The sequence below is a fragment of the Ooceraea biroi genome, chromosome 10, assembly GCF_003672135.1.
Source record: "Ooceraea biroi isolate clonal line C1 chromosome 10, Obir_v5.4, whole genome shotgun sequence".
Taxonomy (NCBI): Eukaryota; Metazoa; Arthropoda; class Insecta; order Hymenoptera; family Formicidae; genus Ooceraea; species Ooceraea biroi.
In genome coordinates, this window is record NC_039515.1 from 9,627,648 (window position 1) to 9,641,717 (window position 14,070).

Below are 14,070 nucleotides of genomic sequence, written 5' to 3' on the forward strand. Positions count from 1 at the left end.
GCTGCTCGTTCAGATATAAAACTGAAATCCAAGAAATTTTACGCATGCATAAGCGCTTATTATATTATTATATATAAAACTTAAATCTAATCTACATTTGACAAACAGCTTACATTTAATGATAAAAAATAGATAGATAGATAGATGGAGGGGGGGGGAGGGGAGGGGGGGGGAGGGGAGGGAGGGGGAGGGAGAGAGAGAGAGAGATGATATGTTAGAAGCCGAAACTGATTTTGCGAGCGACGGCGAAGTCTGCTGTCAGCCCGCTATAGCTATATTACAGCTATAGCTATCGGTCGAACAAAAAAGGGACAACAGATATATCTGCGCTCGTCCCGAAGTTGACCGAAGCGCAGCGCGCTCATGTACACGCTCGCTCGCTTGTATTGTATGTTGTTGGCGACCTAAACTGATTGCAGCTCCATCTCTCAGAACATCGCGTAACTAATCTTGTACTCTCCTTTACACTTGATCATGATTTCTAACCCAAATGTATGTACAAAATTTTCAAACACACTTTCCTTTTCTCTTACGCTTCTAAATTCATTTCTAAAAGCCGCCTCATATTCCTTCATTCTGTCTTCATTCAAAAGTGCCTCACTTTTGTGCGTACAAGCTGCAAAACTTTTATATTAAGGAAATCATTGTACGAGGTTAGGTCAAAGCCTATAAGAAAACTGTAAGTTTCAAATTTTTCTTTATTTTTTATATAAAATCAAGCACTTTTGAATGTATTTCAGTATGTACTTTTATCGTGAAGAAGTATTTTCCATTCTGTACAACCAATAAAGAGTAAAGCGTTTACAAAAAAATTCGGGTAGGCTGTGTCGGGACACGGCCGCAAGTTTTTAACGTGAATACTACGTCATGTTAATGGAAAGAGTTCAAAGAAAGATAGTAGTTTCAATCAACTGTGTATATTTTCCTATATATTATAATTCAAAGTCGACACCTTGTATATTATAATAAGATAAAGTGAGATACCTTATATATTATAATTATAATTACAATGAGACTGTATATTATGCTAGCTATACACGTTGGTCCAAGTAATCCGAACGCCAACGTGTGTAGAGATAGTTGCTCTGCATTGGCCCATGCTCACCTACGTTGGCTACTGTTCGGATCACTGTCGGTCTTTGTGGCACTAGTCAAAAGACGTTGGACCAACGCTCCAATGCTAGCTATACATGTTGGCCCAACCAACACCAACCTCCAACGTAGACCAATGCAGCCGAATGTCAATGCAGACAAATGCTGTCGTCTACACGTTCCCCAACATTCGTACAAATCTTCATTCTCATCATGGCGGACATCGAGGTAATAACTGCGGCAGCGGTGTACGCATTTAGTGTGTACAATTATTATGTGAATGTATATCACTATAGAAAAAGTAAAAGGAAGAGACAAAGAAGATGGTGGATGTCAAGTATATATCGGAACAAGACAAGATAAGTAATACTGTTTAATTTCAAAATAAATATCTTAAAATCTCAATGTAAGATCATATCTAGGATTTCATGTAATAGAGGGAAGGCAAAAATGCTAGACTACAATGTATGTTAATTTTATGTTAATTATATATTTATTTCTACATTATATAATTATATAATTATATAATTTTACATTTTACGAAGAAAAACTATGTATACGTGTTATTACAGGGAGAGTATGGAGAATCAGCTTATCGAACATCTACAAGAATCATCTGGAAAATTTTCTAATTTCTGTAGAATGTCACCTATTGATTTTGAATATTTACTGCAGAAAATATCTCCATTTATAAAAACAAAAAACACAGATTGGAGAAAATCAATACCAGCCAAAGTACGCCTCGCAGTTACATTAAGATTTTTGGCAAGTGGAGACAGCTTTCAAAGTCTGCATTACTTATTTAAAATTTCGAGTCAAGCCATTTCAAAGATTGTGCCTGAAGTTTGTTTAGCCCTTAAAGAAGTTCTCAAGGATGAAGTTAAGGTAATATAAAAAAAATATAAATATTATTGTTATTAAAAAAAATATTATAATCATATTATAATGTTATGTCAGAAAAAATGTTTTATATCAGATTTTTTGAAAAATTAACAATAGTTTAATTTTCCTATGTTTCGACATCGTTGTCGCTAAAAGCACCGTAGTAGGCTTCAGTTTCAATATTGTGATTGGGTGATGCCATGATTTCTTCATTAGATAAAATAACAGATGATGATTGTAATAGAGTTCCTGTACTCTGTAGAGAATGTGAATGATGAGGGGACGTTTCTGGATTGTGTACATGTGCAGATGCAGTTGAAGGAGTAGAATATGGGTGCCTTCCGTTTCACGCATGGAACGCATAAAGTGCATAGAAAACCGTTCCGTTTTAGCTAATGCGCGCATTGGTGGTACATAAGATTCCCTAGATTCTTCCCACCTCTACCGCATCAAGCGCGCATCAGCTACTACAGCTCAGACTTGAAGCAGTTAATGCGCGCATGCGCAGATTATCAATTTCGTATGGTGTATACATAATACACATGCCTTTGATCAAGGACCTTTGATTTACATAGAAAATAAGAAAACGTTTGTTTTCGCACATCACAATTTCGTACCATAGCGGCATTTTATATTTAACACTTTATTAAAAAATGTTTATATATGTTCAAAGGTTTAACTAGTTTAGTTTTTAAAAAGTGCGTGCAAGATATATTTATATATATGTATATATATATGTATATATATATATATGTATATATATATATATATAATAACAATGCTGTTATGTATAAAACGGTTGCATAAAAATGATTTATTAATAAAATACAGTTTTCTATTACATTCTCATTGATATATATATATATATATATTTATATATATATACAGTCTATATATATATATATATATATATATATATATTACAAATGTATATATTACAAGAATGAATAAACTTTGTAATGTGAAAAATTAACTTACATTTTGACATTCCTGTGTCTTCTATTATCTAACTACACTTAAATACTGAATCTCATCGCACTGAAAGTGTGAAACGTGCAAAGAATTCAAGCACCACGGACACAAATTGCGGAAGTTGCCTGTTAATGGCAGCACCAATCAGAAAAGGGAACACGATCCGCTCCACTCTTTCTAGATTCTCTCTGGGCTGCGTTCCGATTCCTCGCCAGGGTGCTCTCTCTCTTTTTATCTCATTCTTGTATCTTTCTCACTCCAACATAGCGTGTGCACTTGGGTAAGGAATCGGAACGCAGCCCTGGTATATAGAAGTCTGTGACGTCGATACACCGTACGCTGGCTCCATGGGACTTCACCTTTGAGTAACGCAAACAGACCTCATGGTTGATGCCACAGACACAGTATAATGATATACAGGCTGTGTTCGGGGAGCTCAATATCAGCGCTATTTAGCGCTAAAACTCTATAGTCATGTCACGTATACTATAGATTTTCAGCGCTACATAGCGCTAATAGCGTCTTCCCGAACGCACCCACAGGGGTCGCCTCCATTTGCACACGGAACGATTGCAGGATAAACTTCCGAAAAGCTCCCACACCCGATTTACATATCCTTTGGTGAAAATGCTTGAAATGACTCAAAATGAATACCCTTAAACGGATTTTTACCGACAAGAAGGATAAAGGCTTAAAAAGTTGAAAATAATATTACTCCTTTGCAAGACGAAGCAACCCAACCATGTTTTTTATTTTGCAAAGTACATGCGTGGATACAGTGTGTTCCGCCCCCCTGCGGGAGTTCCACTTCCAAAAAATCTAACTTAACCCAACCCATCCCCTGTTTTTTATTTTGCAAAGTACATGCGTGGATACAGTGTGCCTGATATGTCTTTATTTTCCGTACCGTACAAGAAACATCCGATATACACAATAAACACATTAGAAGTTCATGTAGAAATATATAATGATGCATAGAAAACCGTACATCTACAGAAATCCAACTGAAAATATTCAATCACTACATATTACTTTATTTGAACTTTTTATGCCTTTATCCTTTTTGTCGGTAAAAATCCATTTAAGGGTATTCATTTTGAGTCATTTCAAGCATTTTCACCAAAGGATATGTAAATCGGGTGTGGGAGCTTTTCGGAAGTTTATCCGTGCGGTGTCCAATAGTGCGGTGTCCAATCGTGCAATGTACGTGCGCAATCGTGCGGTGGCCAATCGTGCGGTGTACAATCGTGCTGTGTCCAATAGAACAGTGTGCAATACAACGTGTGCAATCGTGCGGTGTGCAATCGTTCCATGTGCAAACGGGATATGCCCCACCCACAGTAGGGACAAAGAGCGTCGGCACCTTTGATCTTTTTCAGCCGATCCGCCATGTCTTCGGGCGGCAAGTAGCGTATCAATAATATTAGAAATCACCGCTATCAGCAAATATTTTTAATGTTTTCTTTAAAACAATTACATATTTTATAAATACATAAGTAATGCATACCTTTCTCTTTTGGAAAGCGAAAAAATGATATATTATCACTGTGAATCATTGTGAAAACAATTTTGTACTGCACACACTTGATGTATTCTCTTAGACATTGTTTTTATCAAAAGCACAAAACAAACAATACAATACAATATGCGAATTTTTATGTTTGGTTATGTTTCTCTATCTATATGTGATCACAGTTACGGAGATAATGTGCGTTCTTTACTTTGAACGGGATTGGAAGCCGCCCAAGAACATGGCCACTTGGGATGCGCAAGCAAATCTGCGCGGCTGACTCGAAAACGGGTGCTTGTCCCTACTGTATATCCTTATACTGTGCCACAAACATCTATACTATAACTAGACCGCTAACTCCCAGTGATTTTGTAAATTTCTTCTTCTTCTTGTTGTATGGCTCAGTTGGCGAATAACGCCCATACGCCAGCACTAGAGGCAAGCACGTCCAATCCCAAGCAAGCACGTCGACGCAGCGCTAAGTGATTTTGTACATAAAAAGTGTCCACGAAAACCATGTAATATAGAGATCCTATAGTATAACAGAGATGCGCCAATGATTACGTGATTGCGATATTTTGCTGATTGGTCAGAGTAAATTGTATAAACGTAGCCGCTGCCATGTTGAATCTGTCACTATTTTTCATACAAGTTAGTACATGTTTCTTTGGACGTCTTTATTTTTCATAGTCGTTTATGTAATTAATTATTTTCATTTCTTCATTAAATAATGTTTTGCATTAATTGTCGCATATTTTGTGCACAGAATTTACCATGCCAACCAATTGTGCTGCAAATCGTTGTTCGAACAACAGCAACAAAGGTTATGCAGTATTTAATTTCCCAGCAAATGCAAACTGTCGTAATAGAAATAAATTTCTATTAGTATCACTCACTTCACAAATTTTTTGCGAGGCTGTGGGTCGCCAATCGGGGTTCCTTGAAAGAGCAGCTATCCATTTCTTACGACAATCTGCATTTGCTGGGAAATTAAATATTGCATAACCTTTGTTGCTGTTGTTCGAACAGCGATTTGCAGCACAATTGGTTGGCATGGTAAATTCTGTGCACAAAATATGCGACAATTAATGCAAAACATTATTTAATGAAGAAATGAAAATAATTCATTACATAAACGACTATAAAAAATAAAGACGTCCAAAGAAACATGTACTAACTTGTATGAAAGATAGTGACAGATTCAACATGGCAGCGAGAAATTCAACATGGCAGCGGCTACGTTTATACAATTTACTCTGACCAATCAGCAAAATATCGCAATCACGTGATCATTGGCGCATCTCTGTTATACTATAGGATCTCTAATGTAATATGGTGGTCGCGCATGCGTAACACTGGTAGAAAAAGTAATATGACGGATAGTGTATACATGTGGCCATGGTGAAGTTGCGCTTAGCGATTTACATAATTCTGTGCTTTGTTACGTGTTATTTTTATACAATTGATATTCACGCGAGAAAAGTCTTTATTTATGGTTTTGCTATAGCTGCTATGTCAGTTTTGGATGTGGTTGAAGATGTATTCAAAGAAAATAAATCATATAAATACATATTAACCTACAAATTTTGACAGGACCATGTTGAACTATTCTTTTCCAAAATAAGAAGTCGCCACGGCCATAATAATAACCCTAATGCGTTTCAGTTTAGAAATGCTATGCGACAATTATTACTTCGCAACGATATTAGACATTTTACAAATGCTAACTGCATTAACTTCGATACAGATGTTTGAAGTTCTATATTTCCATTTCTTAATTTATTTAATAGATTCAATGTGTATAAATATTTTATTATAATCTACATATATATACAGTATTATATATTACATGTAAATATTATTATATATGCATATCTAAGATTAAAAAGGTATATAATAATATAAATATCCTTATATCATTAATTTTTACTTTTGTAAAATAAATATAAATATATAGAAATATATTTATAATACATACGTGATACTGTATATCTTTTTAATCTTCTCATTCTAATATCATATACTTTTTCAATATAATTTGATATATGGTATTTAGATTATACAGGGTGAATAAATGCCTGTCCCAACCTTTTACTATGGCAGATGGATTGCCGACTGCAACTCTGCGTAACCTAACGGAACATAGATGGCAAGTTGCTTGGGTCGACCGTGATGTACATACAGGCAAGTTAAAATTATATTCAAATTACAGATTCTCGCACGGAGAAAAATAATATAGATTCACATATATATTAAAATAGTATATTTAATGAAAATAATATATTTAATAAAAAATACTACTGTTAAATTAGTAATTTGTTTAGCTGTAAGAATAAAATAATTTATATTCTATTAAATATGTTATGCTGTAATATTCAATAATTTTTATAATAGCAAAATTATGTTTTTCGTGCGTATTATTGAAAGTAGTAATAAACGTATAAAATAATATTATATGCAGTGTAGATGTAATGACGTAAAAAAGTAACATAAAAGTAAAACTTGTTTGCATGCATTTATAAATGCAAAAAATTTTAATAAACCAGTGGACTTCCACACCCTTGAGGTTCCACTAATGGTGCGTTAGGTTGTTTAACGTGGCCCTTCGCCTGGAGCCATATACCACATAATAATAACAATGTAACAATAACAACGTAACAATAACAATAACGTATTTGAGCATGTGCTCAAAGTGCGCTTCATCCATCTCCTCACAAAGTAGAGCCCTGTTAAGTTATTGTTATTGTTACGTTGTTATTGTTCCGTTGTTATTATTATGTGGTATATGGCTCCAGGCGAAGGTCCACGTTAAACAACCTAACGCACCATTAGTGGAACCTCAAGGGTGTGGAAGTCCACTGTTTTATTAAAATTTTTTGCATTTATAAATGCATGCAAACAATTTTTACTTTTGTTACTTTTTTACGTCATTACATCTACACTGCATATAATATTATTTTATACGTTTATTACTACTTTCAATAATACGCACGAAAAACATAATTTTGCTATTATAAAAATTATTAAATATTACAGCATAACATATTTAACAGAATATAAATTATTTTATTCTTACAGCTAAACAAATTACTAGTTTAGCAGTAGTATTTTTTATTAAATATATTATTTTAATTAAATATACTATTTTAATACATATGTGAATCTATAGGTCTGTTCTTTTTAGCTGCACTGCTGAACTAGTGCAATACGTTAAAGTGAAACAAGTATATTTTTTCTCACTCTAACTTATTGCACCAGTTCAGCAGTGCAGCTAAAAAGAACAGACCTTATATTATTTTTCTCCGTGTGAGAATCTGTAATTTAAATATAATTTTAACTTGCCTGTATGTACATCACGGTCGACCCAAGCAACTGCCATCTATGTTCCGTTAGGTTACGCAGAGTTGCAGTCGGTAATCCATCTGCCATGGTAAAAGGTTGGGACAGGCATTAATATTCACCCTGTATATACATGCATATACATAACATTATATATATAATTATATATTTATATTATATATAATCTACATAAAATATATCAAATTTTATATTGAAAAAGTGATATGATTAGAATGAGATGATTAAAAAGATATATAACGTATTTATTATAAATATAAATATCTATATATAAATTTTATTTATATTGTATAATTTGATATATTTTTAAGGCTGTGATAATTTTTCATTGCAAACGAAGATTATATATTATTTAAAGATACCTTTTATTCAAGGATTATGCACAGGTTATGTTATTGTACATAATATTCACCAATTACAACGTGACTGCTGTCTACCAACGTTGCACCAAGGTCGGTAGATGGAGGAACTGGCGAAGTAAGGTCCTCGCATCCACTTCACACGATTTGACCCGAAAATGGCGGCGAAATGTAGGTTATTCTCGTTTTATGCGGGATACATGAGTAAGAACGGTGAAGTATTTTTGCATAAATGCAGGTTTTGGCAAAACAACCTGGCATTTTTGTTTCACAACACTCTGTTCACTTTATTGTCGACTTTGCCTGTTGACTGACATACACATCAATACACATGTATATATCATGATACTACGTGTACATACATACATACACACATACGCGCTGTCCCGAAAATGGCGGTCATGCGAGATTCGTATACACTTGACCGGAATTGAACGTAATTTTAAGGAACTGCTATATGCAATCGTTTGTATTTCGTTTGAAGAGTAATGAAGTGTGATTAAAAAGGTTTGTGAGTCCCTCAGTTAATTGTAATTAATTAATTATTTTTGCTTAACGTATTTAGCCGGAACAGATTAGCCGGAATAACTTCAAACGATATTTTTGTATGGAATCGTTTGTATTTTGTTTGTAGAGTACTGAAGTGTGATTAAAAAGGTTTGTGAGTCCCTCAGTTAATCGTAATTAAATGTTTATTACTTGGTAGTTAGCCGGAATATAGATTTCAGTTCCTCATGTTAAAAGAAAAAGGCGCCACTGTTCCCTGAAATTCTATTGACAGTTTCCCTTCTATGGTATTGAGAATTGATGTTGCACACGTAATCCATATGGTTTATCGATAGCCTGTTTTAAAAAGTTATCCTTTTAAGGAAAAGCATTTGATTACATAGGATCAAGTCGTATGATTTACAATATGAAGCAGAACAATTTTAACGCTCTCGGTGGGATTAATCTGAAGTTGGATGATATCAAGAATGTAATCGAGTTCGGCCAACTGGGCAAAGGGAAAATAGTTCTCCATAGCAGCAGTAAAGATGATACCACAGATCGTTTGAGTAAAGTGTTGAATGCATCGATTCTAGATGATAGCGTACAAGCAACGGCATAAATGCCTTCCTTCAGTTATGAGTAACGGTCGGTAACGGCAGATGGCACGACTGTGATGTGGACGGAGGCGGCGCGGCGCACACAGGCGAATTCTTACAAATTCAAAACCTAAAATATAAAATTAAGGTGTTTTCGAAATCTAGTTTAATAAATAATGTATTGACTATCAAAGAATCATTTGCAGTTATGAACAAAAATTAACCATTGTTTTTAAAAAATGCCATTTTTAATCTGACGAGTTCATATTTTTGCAAAAATTAAAAACTAAGTTATTGTTTGTATTTTAATAACATTAAGAACTTATCGATTAAAATGATAAGAATGTGCTAATAACATAAGCATCGCCAGCGTAAACATAGTATGTATACATACTAATATATTTTTATGTATATATACTATATATTGTTAAAGCTAAATAATAAATAATAATAATATAAAATTTATTAAGAATATTTTTCAATATATCTATTTAATATATATAAGATATATATATATATATTTAATATGTGATATATGGAAAGTTATTCAAGAAATATGTTTGAGACTGTTTCGACGTTATTAAATCTTTGGTGGCCCTGAAAAGGACCGATTTTTTACGATAAAGAGGTCGATAGTGAATAGTCCGTCAGTCAGTAATCAGTCCAGTATCCGTCACGATCGATAACTTGATTGAGTTAATTAGGAATCGAATCAATCAAATTTGCGAGGAAGTCGGGTTGAAAGTTTCACTTGAAACTGAAATTCTTCCCAGACTTCTCTCACATGGGCGGCTAACGCTGCTATAGTCCTCTCCCTTCTTGATTCCCATCGTTGAACCATTTGTGCCCAAACATTTTCGATCAAATTTAGATCTGGCGAACGAGCAGGCCATTGGATCAAATGAATCTCCGGATGATTCCGAAACCATGCTTGTGTTTCCCGTGATGAATGGACACTAGAATTATCCTGCACTAATCGAATAACTGGCATGTCCTCTGCGGGGTAGATTTCACGTATTGACGGAAGAAATACTTCTTCCAGTATGCGAATGTACTGCGCAGAGTTCATGCGTGTGGGAATGTCCACCAGCTCTCCGATTGTAGTACCAGAAATCCAGCCCCACATTGCACAGGAAATCCTTCCACTTCTGTGGATAGGCACAACATGATTAGGATTCAACCGTTGATCACGTAATCGCCATACGTGAGGTTGACGGTCGGTACACGATACAAAGACCTTTTCATCGGTCCAGATCGTGGCCTCCCATTTCTCACGGCTTGTCGCCAAACTGTCCAAAGCAAACGCGACACGTTGTTCCCGATGTTCAGGAGTCAACGGAATTTTGTGAGCTGGACGATAGCAGTGAAGTCCGGCTTCGTTTAGTCGTCGTCTTGCAGTCCTGTCCGATATGTCGACGTCCGCAGTCTGGATGGCTTCTGTAACTGTGCCAAAAGGCCGTTGTTGCATTGAAGCGACGAGATTTTCGTCTTCGTCCCGTGTCGTCCGTTGTGGTCGGCGATTATGCTTGCGATGATCATGCAATGCATGATCACCGCCTTTCAGCATACCGCTGTATCCACGTGCGTACTGTCTTTGTGGAGCATGGAATATCAGCAGTAATATCTGCTACTGATCTTCCAGCTTGCCATTGTCCCACTATGCGACCTCTCACCTCGGGGCACAAATTTTTAAACATGACTTAACGCGCACCTGCAATAAGTCACAAGATAAAACGCATCGTCTCTCGCGAGTTGTATTTATACGATTTGTGGGAAGCGCTGCGGCTCATTTTCAGATTGTGCATTGTTTTTCCGTGAAATCGTAACATTGGACTCGCTAATTAATCGCCAATAGGAATTGAAGAATTTGTTATATGCATTTCATTGGTTCGCATCGACACACCCCGTTGGGTATATAAACGATGCCCGAGTCCAGTGATGTTGTAAACAAAACGTCTTCGTCGAGAGAAGACGGAACTCTCCCTGCTTATTGCTTCTATTCGAGGCTGCGTAAAGGTTGTTCTACATTAGTCGCAAGCGATTGACCACATGCACATTAATCGCAAGTCGCACGAGTCTTATCCCAGCAAACACAAAGTAACAGGTAATATACATGTTAGTTATAATTTCCCACTCATTAATATAAATACAACATAACATACGTGTTATGTAACAATTACATTGTTGAGTGGGAAATTATAATTAACATGTATATTTCCAGTTACTTTGTGTTTGCTGGGAATATATCATATAGTTGCCATGATAAACAAAGCTCGATGCTCAGGTTATTGCAAATCGCAGAGACGCAAATGTCAAATTTGACCAAACTTTGCGACTGCTGCTTGCGAGCAGTTTACGATCGGAAATAGTGCAGCTTACGTTCATGCGATTGCTTGCTTGCGTCTAATGTAGAACGACCTTTACTCGCAAACAATGAGGCTGTCATCACTGTATGCGACTAACTCGCATTATCTGCAGTAATATATATTATTTTTCAGGGCCAAAAATCGGTCCTTTTCAGGGCCACCAAAGATTTAATAACGTCGAAACAGTCTCAAACATATTTCTTGAATAACTTTCCATATATCACATATTAAATATATATATATATATATATCTTATATATATTAAATAGATATATTGAAAAATATTCTTAATAAATTTTATATTATTATTATTTATTATTTAGCTTTAACAATATATAGTATATATACATAAAAATATATTAGTATGTATACATACTATGTTTACGCTGGCGATGCTTATGTTATTAGCACATTCTTATCATTTTAATCGATAAGTTCTTAATGTTATTAAAATACAAACAATAACTTAGTTTTTAATTTTTGCAAAAATATGAACTCGTCAGATTAAAAATGGCATTTTTTAAAAACAATGGTTAATTTTTGTTCATAACTGCAAATGATTCTTTGATAGTCAATACATTATTTATTAAACTAGATTTCGAAAACACCTTAATTTTATATTTTAGGTTTTGAATTTGTAAGAATTCGCCTGTGTGCGCCGCGCCGCCTCCGTCCACATCACAGTCGTGCCATCTGCCGTTACCGACCGTTACTCATAACCGAAGGAAGGCATTTATGCCGTTGCTTGTACCACCTACATCTGTGCAAAGTTTTCTGGAGGCGAGGCCCAGTCTAACGACTGTTGTTATAACCAATCGTAGAAAAAAATTTAAAAATTGATACAACAATATCTTGGACGACGGGGAAAATCTTGGTTTTAATAGGTACATAATCTGTTCGATTTCGACATACGTTTTATGCATTTTTTCATTATTGAGATTTTCGTGTATCATGTTTTAGAAATGATAGTGACGGGCGAGTCAGCGCCGCAGTCTGCCGATCTGCCGATACCGCTGGAAGATCTCGTCGCAGAAATGTTATATTGCTGCATCCCAAAGTGCTAAATGCACTCGGTTTCATGCAGCCTCGACATCCGGTGCTAAATTGATCAATCAGATTTTGCCACTGTACATCGGTGTGCACCAAGCGCCCAATGCCGCGACGACGTTAACTGGACAGCTTCTAGCCTTGCTGACTGGCGGAGAAACTCAGCGACATGAATGAAAGGACTTGTCACAAAAACCGCCTCGCATGAATGGGTGGATACAATTTTACAGAAATATGCATAAACTCAACCGTCAATTATAGTACAGCTGTGAGTCCGGCATTTATCATCGACGGTAAATTATGCGTAAAACTACTTGTGCATCGCATGTTTTCTGAAAAGATTCTCTTGAATAATGGTTTCTCATTTGTAGGATATAATATGAAGGTCGGTGTGTTACTCTATGTAGACAGAGTCCATATGGCAAACGTTGAGCGTCAGAATGTTTCTTAAACCATCAGCAGGGACAGAACGTTTCAGCATGATCTTGGGTAGTCTGGTTGCCGGCACCTTAATCATATTGGTGTGGTTTATTAATAACCGAGCTGATGTGTTATTTAATTCGAGGTTCGTATGTAACGTAATATAATAAGAATCATGATATACAAAATCATGATGAAAAAGCCACAGGTTATTCACAAACTGTGTTTGAGAAACTTTTATTATAAGAATAATATTAATTTAGCAAGTAGAACATGTGATCGACAATGTAAATTCTATTCTAATTTCTCCTAAACATTATCTAATCCCAAACAATAGTAAACATAATAAACAGACATTGCATTGAATAACTTTGTCCCACGGAAATTTAACAGGAGATGAACCATATTAGATTGTTTTATTAATGATATAATTTTGTTACAGGAGAACCGTCGATTGCTAGGGACATGCCGGGACCGCATATCAATGACCAGATTGGATCATCATCACGAAGATCAGGATGTTCCAATAACTAGCCTTTAACTGTATGTGTGGTGCGCCTTCCGACGATCTATTTAATTCAAAATATTCAAATATTGTTACACGCGTATCATTGCCATTGCGGTTACTTTATTTATCGTTATTTATCAGTTTCTCATACATCACGTTCAATTGTGAAAATAAGTGATACGTTTTTAATATCTTAAGCCCGTTTTAGACTATGCAATCAACGGCAAGCAATTCTTGCAGCAAAAATTTGCTCAAGAAATTGCGTCAAATCTAGCGCAATATATTATAATATATTGCATAGTCTAAAACGGGCTTTAGTGTAAATATATTTCTTTGCATTTTTCCAAATTATTAATTAAAAATATGTATAAGCTTTGTAATATAATATGTAACGGACATAAAACTCGTCTTTAACAGCATTTCACGTATACGTGTGCGTGCATGCGAGATTATTAAAGAACAAATTTCAATA

General features: G+C 35.3%; 1 long non-coding RNA gene and 1 pseudogene across 1 annotated transcript; both read left to right on the forward strand.

Moving 5' to 3' along the window:
* Positions 1 to 377: 377 nt before the first annotated feature.
* Positions 378 to 8,671, forward strand: LOC113562781. Its single transcript, XR_003407170.1, has 3 exons — positions 378 to 388; positions 1,973 to 1,977; positions 8,581 to 8,671. It is a non-coding gene; the product is annotated as an uncharacterized LOC113562781 (long non-coding RNA).
* Positions 8,672 to 12,203: 3,532 nt separating this feature from the next.
* Positions 12,204 to 13,836, forward strand: LOC113562780 (annotated as a pseudogene).
* The last annotated feature ends 234 nt before the right edge of the window (positions 13,837 to 14,070 follow it).